At 38.9% G+C, this 13,795-nt stretch overlaps 1 protein-coding gene across 5 annotated transcripts in view; it reads right to left on the reverse strand.

Annotated features, from left to right (window-relative positions):
* Positions 1–13,795, reverse strand: part of CTNND2 (catenin delta 2) — a 636,240-nt gene that overhangs the window by 515,936 nt on the left and 106,509 nt on the right. The window lies entirely within an intron of this gene.

Consider the following 13,795-nt stretch of genomic DNA (forward strand, 5'->3'; position numbering starts at 1 on the left):
TTATCTCCCAATCTCACTCTGAAATATTCACCATCAGTACATTTGGTGAGGATTCAAACAATTTATAGCTGTGATTTTTGTATAATATTCCTATGGCAGCATGCAGCATCAAATTACAGTATCGTAAAAGTAATGAATCATGAAACACTTTGCAAACAGAAAACCAACTAATGATACGTTACAGAAATACAAACCATCTAGTGTTTACTTTCTAACACGCATGATTATTTAACATGTATTCCATTTTAAGCCTATGTAAGTAACATTCCCCTTCTAGTCTAGAAGGTGATTTTGACAGCATTTTATCAGAGTAGTTTTGAGAAAAAACAGCACACCAGTTGTTAAGTCGGTCTTGAGACCTCTTATCAAAAAAGAAGAACCACCTTAGCCCTTGAAGGCATTGGTAGCATTCCTTTTTAGAGAGGAAAATGGTGGTGTGACTGTGGAAGGATTTATCTTTCTGAAGGCCAATCTACAGTGTAGCATCTCTGTTTAAATGTTACTATAGGCAAATCTCTAGAGGCAAACATGTGCCACATTCCAGAAGCAAAGGAGCAGAGAGGCAGCTTGCATGGCTATGTGCAGGCACATTAGGATAAAACCACGTTCATGTGGGAGCTGGCCAGAATTATTCTATGGAAGTGGCCCACAGGCTGCCAGCTGGATGTGCCTCTTAAAGAGCAGCAGGGATATTTAGAGGAATTTCAGTAGAGGAGTTATATGTGCACAGCACTCATCATTCACGCCAATAGCAAAACTCCTGCCTTGTTTCTCTTTTGCTAAAATACAAAATGTAACCTTTTGTGGAACAATTGAGAAGACAGAAAAGAGTGCGAAAGGGTAGTTGGTAAATATAAAATTCAATACCCAGATCAAGCAACCTCACACCAGTCTACCTCAGAAATCAGAGCTCTAAAAGAAGGGAAGATGACATTCTATAAAGCTTTGGCTCTGAAACCACAATGCTGCCCAAGAACACATATTCAACCCAGCTGGGTAGCCTTTTCTGAAAGCTTTCTGAAGCTCAGGACACTGGCATACATATGCCAGACAAAAACATAAAAATACAGATTATTCTTTAAAAAGCCAGTTATTTCTCGTAAGAAAAATCTCCATAAATTTCAATTCCAATGCATCAATCTAAAAGGACTAGTTGAATTACCTCTCCTTGTCTTGTTCAACAAAAGAACTGGCTTCTATTATAAGTTTGTGGCATACAATTAAACTCGCTACTCTTTTGTAAAGTATCACAGAAAAGACACACATATAAACACTCATCCTATTACTTTACTTTCAAACAATCTACTTATTTTATTTTCTTGGTAAATTAATAATGCAGTATCATAATAGAAATAGAATAGACATAAAAGTAATTTTCCTTTCAGTGTGGCTATTTACCTGAAAAAATATAAATGGCTTAATAACTCATTTTGTAGCATAATAGTTTGTTTTGTAGAGTGATATTTGCAGAAAACACTGCAGTGCAACACTCCTTGCTATTAACTCCAAAGCCTATAAAGTCTGAAAGACACCACCGGATCCAGGACCATGAGTAAGGACAGGCAAAGCAGTCCTACCACCCCTTGCATCCACTCAATCTGAGTGGTGGGAAGCCATGCTTCCCAGTCTGGGCAGCTCACCAGGGAGACACGTGGAGCTACAGCAGCAAGAGGCTCACAGAACTGCCTCTCCAAGATGGCACTGGGGTGGGAAGAAACAACAGAGTTGTGAATGAGGCATCATTCAGAGTGGCTTCTCTGCTGAAGGGCTGCAGTGGCAAAGAGGATTTCTGGAAGAAAGCCCCTTTGTCTGCTTAGCTCATCTCCATGCTCCCTCAGGGCTGTCTGACCCCGTGGGGAGACTCTGCTGAATTGGCTGTTTCACAAACATTAGCCCGAAGAGCTAAAACTCAGCAAAGTAAGTCCGACTGGGAATCCAAAACTACATAAAATGCTTGCCCCACCACAAGTAATCCAAGAGTGCATTTGAGAGAGGCTGCAAGGCTGCAGGGTCAACAGGGAAGTCTGTCTGTGATCAAAAAGATGCTACTGGTACGGTAACAACAGTTATAGGAGTTCAAAACAAAACCATCCATGTGATACAGGTAGCAATTGCCTGCTGCTATTATTAACTTCTTTTAGGACTACATTCAACTTTAGTAAGTTTTTTAAACACTTCATTTCCACAAAAAAAAAAAAAGAAAAGAAAAAAAAGAAAAAAAAGAAAAACAAAACCGAAACTTCAATAACTGCTTCAGTAATCTGCAATTCTGCAAGTATCAGTTTACATGGGAAAAACAGTAATCTGATTACACAATCAGCTCCTGGAATAAACTGTACTTGCTTCAAATAGGCTCAAAATCTGGATAGTAGCTAATATTCTGCAACCATTGCATGTTTCCAGGAATTGTTTGGCTTTTTTTTTTTAAATATAGATCTAAAAAGAGGGGAAAAAAAAAGGTAAAAAAGGCATGCTGTGTATCCTCTTCATCTAGAAACAAAGAAATCACAATAAATGTCTCTAGCATTAAAAGAAATGCTTTGTACCCCTATTAAAGTATTTCTTCTGGACAGAGAATCTAGTTTTAATGATCTCTCTCCTGAGTCCAGTTTATTACGATATTGTTTGAGGGGGAAAGATTGCAGCCAATGGCACTTAGTAAGACAGTATCCCTGAATCTACAGTTTGATGTTATCCAGTTGAACAGTTAACTTTATAGATTTGAACATTCTTTCATTACATAAATTCATATGAGAAATACCATACAGAAAAGAAGCGCAGAATGAGTTTTGACAGCAATAGAGATGCTCCTATACTGCAGGTAGTTAGATTAAAAAAAAAATCATACATGAATCAGCATATGAAGTGTTTCAACAGCAAACACCAATATAGCAAGGACTCACGTTCACACTAGTCCAACTGTTCAGAGATAAACTTCTAATTTAGCTCAGTCTTCAGGCATAAGAAATTGGACATTCTCAGGTTTCCAGGGGACTTAAAATTGCCAGTACTGTAGAACTACAAAAAAAAAAGGTTGAAATGGGCCTATGTGCCCCTAGACCACTAGCATATCTCTAGACAAAACCATCTTTTTACCTGTCATTCTGCATATTTAATATACACAACCAGTCCTTCACAGCCTCCCTCACTGGAGCCTCCATTAGGTAACTCACCCTGTTCCAGGCTCCACCAGCCTCTATCTGCAGAAAACTTGCTTTACTGTTTAATATAATGGACACAAAAAACTAATTATTCCAACAGTTGTCTTCAAAAAAGCATTATTCCGTGGGATGATGATGATCACTGTACCTTTCCTTCTGCTCTAGCTTCCCTTTCATAAAAAAGCAACCCCAATTCTTTTCCTTTTTCCTCATAAACTAAACTGGCTGATAGCCTTTTAACCCACACTCCTGGGAAATTAGCACCAAAAAAAAATGGGAACATAAGAGCAAGTATGAGAAGAAAAATAAAAACTAGGCAGCTTAACAGACGACACCATAGCTGAGAAACTCCCAGCAGTAAATCGGCTACATTTAATTTCCGTGATGGTATTTCCTATGGATGTCGCAAAAACACGAATGAGATTCTGTAAGTCAGTGCAGATACACGCTCCTGAGAGAATCAAATTCAAATCTTGGATGATCACAGACAGCTGAACAGGGAAAATTCTACCAGACTTTTGGGAACATACTGGGAAGTCAGACATAAATAATTCATGAGCTTCCTGTAGTCCATAATGCTGGCAAAATTCTGTCCGGAGTGAAACCCTTTCTATTTTTTTCCCCAGTCTTTCTAAAAACTTTACGTCACTTTAACAAAAAAACCCAACAATCCTATAAATCCAAACATACTACACTGGTAACTGCATCAAGTCATTGAAATAAGACAATACAAATATCTTTCTTTAATATAAAGGTACTGCATTAAGAAACATGTACTCCACAGTGGGTTCCCCTTGCACAGTGAACCATTATTCAGTGAGAGCATTCATTATAAAAGTGTGTTTAAGTCATGTGTCTTATGCACTGTAATCAAATTTGGTGTGTTACTGACATAACCTGAAGAACCACAAATGACACTGAAGTAGCCTTGGATAAGAACCAATCACTTAAAATAATCCAATATGCAAGAAAAATTGTTTGCTTCCTTTCCTCTACCTTAGATAGGCTGCATAGAGATGACATTATGACTACTATTTAGTAAGACATTTCTATTGTTCCTATTAGAATAGCTTTTTTTTCCCCCTCATTTCAAAATTATGGGGACGTATACTGTAAAATTAAAATACTTGAATACTTTGGGGTTTTTTTACCTAAAACTGCATTTTTATGCCTAAACTTAAATTAATGTTTATGATATTTCAGTAACTCATATTAAGACATCAGAAGCAAGGACTAATGTTGATCCTGTTTCTAGCTGTTTGTAATTAAGAAATAAATGCATAAAATACTCCAGTGTTGTACTTTAGAATAATTGCACGATTGCCATAGGGTGCCTCTATTTCTCCCTGCATATACAAACAACAGTTGTTATTTGAAAGCCTACAGTTGTCAACAGCTCCAACACACCAGCTCTAACAACTGTGATAAGAAAAAAAAAAATTGGAGATTGGAGATTTGGCATTGTATCTCTGAACATGAAACAATCTTTCGTGCTGTTCACTGAGTCATTCTGATAAGCTACAAATTCTGTGGGTGCAAGTTAGAAGTCAGAACAATACAGAATGCAATAGCCTTGGTCATTCTTCCAAATTATTATGTATATCACAAGTCATATTAGGTGCAGATACAGAGGGGAAAAATATCCCAAATAGTAATTCTCATTATTACATATTGTAAAATCAAATCAAACATTATCACGCATATGTGACTATTAGACTAATCAATATGTTTGCAGTACATTTTTGGACTAAAATCCCAAGTGGAAGAAGTAGAAATTGGCAGTGATTGAGAATATACACATGCAAGGAATTAGTTCCAGCAGAAGGATGACCTATTGTGTTCCTTCAGTAATCTCAAACTAAGGAGGTTTGAGATAGTGCTGGCTCCAGACATCAAACTTTTCTGCAAGGAATTGGAATCCTTCAGCTGTGTGAGAGTAAAACAGGTTAGAAATTCTGTAAAGATGGGCCCTACCTTCTCCTGCACACACAACCTTTGAAGTCATAGATTTCTGTCACTGTCCTATCTTAGCTGACAAGCTTGGTATAATTTCTGTCTGGGTAAGTATTCTTAAAAATAGGTTGATATTCTCTTGAGTCAACAGTAAGATAACTGCCAAATACCTCAATGATGAAAATGTCTTCTGATTGCCTAAGTAGATATCACAACATCCTAAAGCATGTATCTATGTTGAAATTACTAGGCAGGAAAACAGATTAATTAAAAGAGACATGGTATCCTAAAGACCTTTGCAAAGGCTTAGACTCAATTACAGATCAGGGATATGTGGGATCAAGTCAGCACTCATTCTAGCTAACCCATCACAAGGGCTCTTCAAAGATCAAGGGCTCTGTTTTATTTCTAGGCTTGTTCTTTGTCCATAGACCCACCCAGCGCCCTGCTCACTGAGACAGGCGAGCTCTTGTCTTCTTTTGTGATTTCAGCCTGTTGCACTTGATTATTTATTTATTTATTGATTATATACTGTTAAAGTATTTAGGGCCTCTAAGTGGATAAAAAAATTATCTGATTTGAAATTTAGGGAAAGGTGAGATTCAGGTTCAGTAAACCACAAAATTTCTTTCCTTTTTCCTCCTGCTCTTTGCCGAAGTGTGGTAGAAGGCATAAAAGAGCCCAACTGTCACAGTAAAGACAACTATGTTCTAAAACCTGACAGAAGAGAAGTTATGCTGGTAAACTTCCTCCAATATTTTCCTTTCCTTAAGCTATGCTAAAGTCTGATAGATAAATATGAAATGTCTTCCTTCTCTTCCACAGATGCTGAACTCAAAAAGCCATTTCCTCAAACATTCCAAAGACTACAGTTCAAGACAAAAGGTTTCTTCATCAGAGACTCTCTCCTCCTGCCCCGACGTTTGATTAAAACATCTCTATTTCCTCCTCTTCAAAGAGGAAGCAAAATGAAAGATCTTATGCACATTGTAGCCAGTAGGAGGTCACTTCAGTCTGTATCAAATATTTTCCTGCCACTATCTACATTAACCTGTATCAGAACATTGGAAACCACATGAAATCTGAAATCCTGCCCAGAGCTTAAGTTATTTGCAATTCTTCCAGACTTCTGAGTTCAATATGATCCTACTAAGTATTGTTTTGTTCAAGTAATATAAAACAAGGCAAGTTTGCTTATTGCTATACTGTTTAAAATTTCAGGTACTTTGAATTACTTATACAGCCTTCCTCCTTAAAATCAAACAAAAATTCTACAACATTCCCAATTATTTTAGCAGGATAATTCAGAGGAATTGCTTATGAGAGAAAATGTACAGCATTTGGTCCAAAGGGCTTTGATCCATCCCTGTTTTTTTTCTCTCAAACTGGAGTCAAAACCACTGCTGATCAGTGTATGAAGATTAAAAGACCAGATCCCAACCACAAAGCCAGTGCAGTCAGGTAACTACCCCCATGCCCCTTCTCTGTCAATATATTATAGCAAATGAGTAAGTGATTAATCAGAATAGAAAAACCACATGCTGGCTTGAAACATGTTCCTGCCTCATTGCTACTGAAACCATCATCCTAATCTATAAGGATTTACCCTAATCAGCCAGCATGCACCATCAGAGAACTGAGCAACCTCCTAAAATTCTTAGGAAAATATTTCACAGTTGGAGCCAGCAACACAATCCCTAAGAGAAAATATTCATAGTCCTCTCAGTATTTTAGAGACCTCAGCATGAGGATTTACAATAATTGATTTCTGTTTTACTGACAAGTCTATTCATAAATCAAGAAAATTTGTTTCATTCATGGAATCCACTGAAAGAATATTGTTTGCTGGTGTTACCCAGGGAACAGGAGTTCTTACTTCAGTAACAATGCCAATATCCTCAAGCATACAGAGCAAAATGCAGATCTACAAACAAAAGCCAGAAACACTCTGCACAGGGAATTCTTAAAATATTGAATTACCTAAGCAGCATAGGAAGTAGATGATACTAAGGAATTTTAATTTGTTGTTTAGTTTTTTTTTCACCAATTGATCATTCATTGACTGGGAGCGATTTGAAAAATTACATGACATCATCTTCTGTATCTGGTTGGGATGGAATTAATTTTCGTTATAGAAGCTCATATTGTGTTGATGTGATCAAAATAGTGTTTCAGCTACTGCTGAATAGTGTTCGCACACCATTGAGCCTTTTCTGTTTCTCACTTTGCCCTCTAGCCAAGGTATGGAGGGGACACAAACAGGACAGCTGACCCCAGGAGATCACAGGGTTAGTCCATACCATATAATGTCATGCTTAGCACATAAACGGGGGGACAGTTTCTCCAAAGTAGCTGATGCTTGGGCGCTGGCTGGGTATGTCTCCTGGTGATGAGTTAGTGCTTTTGCATCACTTGTTACCCTTTTTTTCCCCTTTACTTACTAAATTGTCTTTATCTTGACTCAATAGGGGTTTTTTCCCTCACTTTTGCCTGTTCAATTCTCTCCCCCATCCTGTTGTAGTGCATTACCAAGCAAGTGGGCAAAGGCCTCACTGCTGGCCAGGGTCTAACCCCAAACACACCATGACTAAGTGACTCCTCTAAATACCACCAACAGTAACCACAGGAAAAAAAAGTTTGTAATGAAAGAGATGAAGTCAATGGCAGCAACAACTGAGGACACATGTTCATTACAAAGAACAGAAATAGCAAGGCAAAAGCACAGCCCTATGAGTCTGAGGCACACAATCCACTAAGGTTCTGTGCCAAAATAGACTATTTATTACAACTACTTTAAATTTAAATTGCAGGCTGATTCATGCTGACTACTCTTAATATTTCCCATGGCTCTGAACCTGAAGGAGGCTAGACAGTTCTGGTATTGGTGTAATCTCAGGACTAATCTACTTCCTCACTAATTCCTACAGTTAAGGAGCTTACTTATAGATCTGAATTGCACAGATCCTCTTTGCCTCATATCTCACTCTTATTTGAGCCGGAGAGCAGAATACATACTTCCAAGCCCCAAACAACACTCTGCAATGTACCTCCAGACTAACCGTCAGAGACACAATGTCTGGCTAGTAGGGCTGCACTAGGGAACCAAGACAGCAGTCACTGTGGGACTCCTTTCATGACCATATCCCTTAAACAGAGGAGTTGGCAGATAAGTATGACATCTCTTAATTTGTTCACTGCACACTGAAGCAGGAACCTGCTGGGGGAAGGACATCTTCATTTTCAAATGTCTGCATCCACCTCCCTCAGCTAAAAATGAGCATGACAAGCATTGCCTTAGAATTTTCCAAAAGGACTGAGCTGTGTCCACAAAGTGACTGCCATGCTCTTCTACCTCTCCACATCCAGTATGCTTCTGGTGTGATATTGGCAGAGCTGTCTGGTGGACACGCAGAGTACTGAGCAGTACTCCTAATGGGAACTGTGGTTTCTCATTTCCTCACTCCTTTTGACATGGGCTTATGCACACAGCCCAAGCCCCACAAAAGACAACAAATCCCACGTCAGATTCCTGTGTGATAAAATGAGCTCCGAATCCATAATTTTGTAGTGAAGTTGGGAGGTCATACAACTCTTCTTCTCCCTACATGCACATAAATTTTTATTGTCCATTATTTTTATTTTTTGGCTTCATAAATTCCTTACAATATTTTGAGGGCCTATAAGGTATCCCCACAAATAATACTGTGGAAAGCTTCCTGAACATGCTTTATGACCAAGAAAGCCTGGAGAAAAAAAAAAACCAAACAAAACCCCAAAACCCTTAGTTTTTTCCTCACTCTCTCTAGCAATTAGCATGACTTATGTCTAGACAGGATGGCTGTTAGCATAAGCCAGTAAATGTTTAACAGCTCTTTACTGTGGCAAAAGCTGATGAAATATAGTCAGCCACCTGTCCTGAAGAACAGAACAGTTTTAGTGTGTTAAGAAAACAGATAGCCAAACTATGCAAGCAGACTGATGATCTTCAAAAAGTGCAAACAGATCCAGAAGTATCTGGAACAAGCAGACTGTGAGCAGAAAGAACAGCAACTGCAAATCTGAAAAGATCAAGATCTGAAAGGACTCATCACCAACACGGTATTCCCTGTCCAGTCCTGTAACTAAGGATACTTCATATTGCAGGAAACCAGGCAGCAAAAGTCAGAGGTAAGAACCTCATGACACTACACCAGGATTTAGGGTCATCTCGCCAACACTCAGAGGAGTGAAAGCAACAGAGAGTACCCTGGGGACCCCATAGCTCCACACCAAGACTGCACACAGTCCAACTGGAAACATTGTGCTGATCCACCTGCGCTCTTTCCCAGACTTCACTGTCACCCCTGCGAAAAGGGAAGATGTATGAGGAGCTACTGCACTACTATGCCCAGATGTTCGCATTGACTAAGTCATCTCTCCCACGTGATAGCATGTGACTCATAACTGCATAAATGCTACTGTTCCTTTTTTCATAGAGCACAGTCACAAAGAGGCAAATTATCTCACCTAAGACACAACAGAAATCTAAAGCAGATCAGAGTTCAATTCAGTTCTTCCAAGAATCCAACTTCTTTGATCTATATGGCAGTATGTACAATTCAATGCAGAAAACAAACCAGAAATTCCAAAAGTACAAACCTAGCTGTTTTCCTAAACTGCATACAGAGGAATATTTTATGTGCTCACAAGCATGAAATCTGTATTTTCATAGAAATAAACACTGGAAGAACTTTCTGCTGACACATCAACTAATGAAGTGTATTAGAAACACAAGCATAAAAAACTCCAGCAGAGTAGAAAACTGTCTATAGATCTCTGCCTGCCAGAAAGCAGAGGCAGAAGTCCTTGCATTAATGCATCATTTTTTACAAATTATACTTCACACACACAAACCAAGCTCGAAAGTTTGCATTTAACTGGAAGACACTTAAATCAACAATGACAATCATGAGCATGGGATAACAACTCTTCTAAATCTGTTTGGTTGAAAGCCTATAGCCAGGTTGCAGAATGAACTACACAATTTACAGCAAATTACATAAAACAGCTTATATGTCTACTTCTGTGTTGTATCTTGTGTTTAGAGAAAACAGTTATTTTCATTTTCTTCTCAATTAATCTGTTTGAAAGTCTGGAAATTATTAATCCCTTCACACAGTTATTCAACTGAACTCAGTGTCCCTACACAGTGTATCTTCTGTTTGAGTTTCTTTCTAGCCAAAAATTACATTATCCAGTAGATAGCTAATTGATGAAAAAGAATAAAAATAGGTATGTTTAAGTTGTATAAGACTGTAATTAGTCTAACAGTTTCTGCCTTCACTCTGTCACAGTAAAAGAGTATCAATTTACAGTGTTATCTTTATACCCATATGTTGAGCACATTCTTAAAATATATCAGATAGGAACACATCACTCACAAGACTTATAAGAGACTAGCTACATTAAGTCTGTCTTCTTCCTTTTTCAATACATCAAGCAAGATAACCTGTTAAATAGTAACAAAAACTGCTGGCAAAAAATACAGACAAACCTAAACCTTTGTATAACTCTTTCAGAGCCAACCATTTTACAGCTGTTGTACTGAGCAGAGTGACCAACAACGTCTGCCTGGACTTACTCAAAGCATTTGACACTGCCCCAAATGACATCCTTGTCTCTAAATTGGAGAGACATGGATCAGATAGATGGACCACCTGGTGCATAAAGAACTGGCTGGATGGCTGCATGCAAAGAGTTCTGGTCAATGGCTCACTGTCTACATGAAGACCAGTGATGAGTGATGTCCCTTCTGGTTTGGTACTGAGGCCAACACAGTTAAACATCTTTGGTAGTGACATGGACAGTGGGATCAAACACATCCTCAGCAAATTTGCTGATGACACCAAGTTGTGTGGTGCAGTTGACATGCTGGAGGGAAAGGATGCCATCCAGAGGGACCTTGACAGGCTTGAGAGGTGGGCCGATGCAAACCTCAAGTTCAAAAAAGTGTAGTGCAAGGTGCCACACCTGAATCACAGCAATCCCAAGCACACCTACAAGGTTAATGGAGATTGAGAGCAGCACAGCTGAGAAAGACTCAAGGGTGATGGCTGATGAAAAATTCAACAGGAGCCAACAGTTTGCGGTCCCAGCCCAGAAAGCCAAACAGAATTCTGGGCTGCATCAAAAGGAACCCGGTGAACAGGTTGAAGAAAGTGTTTCTCCCACTCTACTCTGCTCTAGTGAGACCCCAGCTGGAGTACTGCCTACGGTTCTGGTGTCCCCAATATAAGAAGGACATGGAACTGCTGGAGCAAGTCCAGAGGAGGGCCATGAAGTCGACAAGTGAACTAGAGCACCTTTCCTATGAAGACAAGCTAAGAAAGTTGAGGCTGTTCAGCCTGGAGAAGGGAAGGTTTCATGAAGACCTCATAGCAACCTTCCAGTATGTGAAAGGCACCTCTGGGAAGCCAGACAGGGACTCTGTCAGGAATTGTAGTGCTAGGACAAGGAGTATTGAGTGCAAATTGAAAGAGAGGAAATTTAGGTTAGATATCAGGAATAAATTCTTTACTGTGAGGGTGGTGAGACAGTGGAACAAGCTGAACACAGAGGTTGTGGATGCCCCAACCGTGGTAGTGATCAAAGCCAGGTTAGGTAAGGTTTTGGCCAGCCTGGTTTAGAGGAAGCGACTCATGGCAGGGCAGTTTGGACTAGATGATCTTTAAGGTCCCTTCCAACCTTTAACATTTCAAGATTCTAAATGCATAAATTAATATTTAAATTAAATATTTAATATTCATTTAATTATTCATTTAAATATTTTTGCTGATAAAAGATGGAAAGCAGTCTAAGATAAGGATTCTGCTGTTGATAAAGAAGAAAACACATTTTTCCAAACACAAGCTGACTAGACTTAAGCTTGAGGGAGATTCAGACTGATGGTTTGACAACTGTATTTGTCAAGAATGTACATCATGTTTTGCTTATCCATGGCTGGTTTTGCCTAGAAGACCACAAATGAACAGAAACCTCACATGACATCAACAGACTAGAATGATTCTTAACACAGTGAAATGCCATTGTAATTTGCCCAAAAGAATGGTCCCACAGCACTATCAGAAGCTTAATCAAATTCCGTATTGCAGTGGCAGGAATGTGTTGTCTGCAGGGCCACAAACTTTCCTAGAATAGAGATACTGGACCCTTTTCCAGTGAGGATAAACAGCTAATATAGCAACATAAACTGACCTTTAATTATGATACTTTTTTATTGCACATACAAATATTCTGGGCAACTAAACTTGCAAAATAATTTTCTTTAAAAGCCTGAAACTAGGACCTTCTTTTAGAATTTTATAATATCAGTGCCTCTTATTAGGGGCCTGTTTACTTTGACAGGACTTATGAGGAACATATGACAGAACAAAATTTGATTCCTAAACAACAGGCCTATTACTAAAGAGCTAAGATAATGAAGTTGTAGTGGCAATTATGCATAAGAAGCAAGTCAGCTTCCACATCAATGACTTAGGTTTAAACTAGCTAGTTGCACAGAACTGAAAATTACCCATGACTTACATGTACCCGAATTTTATTATATACTGTGTAACTCTATTTTTCTAAATCCAAGTTATTAGCAGTAACAGAAAAGAAATCGATATATTCAATTCAGTACATATCCTCCAGCATCTACTTCTTTCATTTACTGTAGCCCTACAAAGATATGCTACTCCTTTTTTTTTCCTCTTTAAACACTCATGGATTGAGTACTTCTGTATCTCAGTCTCCATGTAGAGGGACTTCTTTTCCCCATTCTTTCTTTTCAGATTATTATTTTCAAATTTACGCTGTTGTTCAAGTCAACAGAATTAATGTCGAATTACTGCAATGTGTAAGACTTTAAAGTTGCCTTGCTGGGTGGAGCGATGTATCCGCTGCTGCCCCCCTCCCCCCCCCCCCGTTTGCATTGTGAGGCTGATTTCAGACAGCACTGAATTCCTTTGCACTGGCTGGAATGGCAGCAACATCCATTCAAAGCTGCTGTATTTCACTGTACATACAGAGATATGCACATAATTATGAAAAGTTATGTACACTTTCCAATGCTTGTTTTGACTCTTTACATTACCCAGTTTTAACTTCCTACATACACACTTTATGAATGTATTTACAGGGTGTTTTAATCTATTCATACCTACAGAATCTCAGTTGTATTTTGATTCTCTTTACAAGCTCATCCTGTCAAACTATACATCATAACAGAAAACTCAGTTCCTTTACCCTAAAAGAGTTTGCACAAGTTAAACAAATATTGCACTCAGGGATGTTCTGCCTGAGGTCCATCTCACGATACTGGGGAGGAGGCCAAGGATGTGGGCAGGAAGCCAAGAAGGAAGGACCCACTCCTACCTCTTTGCTCCCTCCTCCTTCTCCTACCCTCGACCAAGGTGAGAAGAAATCTCCTGAAATGAAGCCAATGGAGAGGAAGAAGGTGTGCAATGCAGACCTAAAACATGACAGCTTCTAGGAAAGCAGTCAGCAACAGCAGGAAGTCAAGTTTACTGGAAGCAATTTTTAAAAACAGTTCTAGTGGAATTCCATGATCTAAAACTAGTGAGGAAGTTGCACAGTTTTCTTTCTGGATGCAGGCAAAACTAGCAGGTTTTAGCACACTTTTCATTTTAAGATCCTATCTT

The sequence above is a fragment of the Pithys albifrons genome, chromosome 4 (genome assembly GCF_047495875.1).
Source record: "Pithys albifrons albifrons isolate INPA30051 chromosome 4, PitAlb_v1, whole genome shotgun sequence".
NCBI lineage: Eukaryota > Metazoa > Chordata > Aves > Passeriformes > Thamnophilidae > Pithys > Pithys albifrons.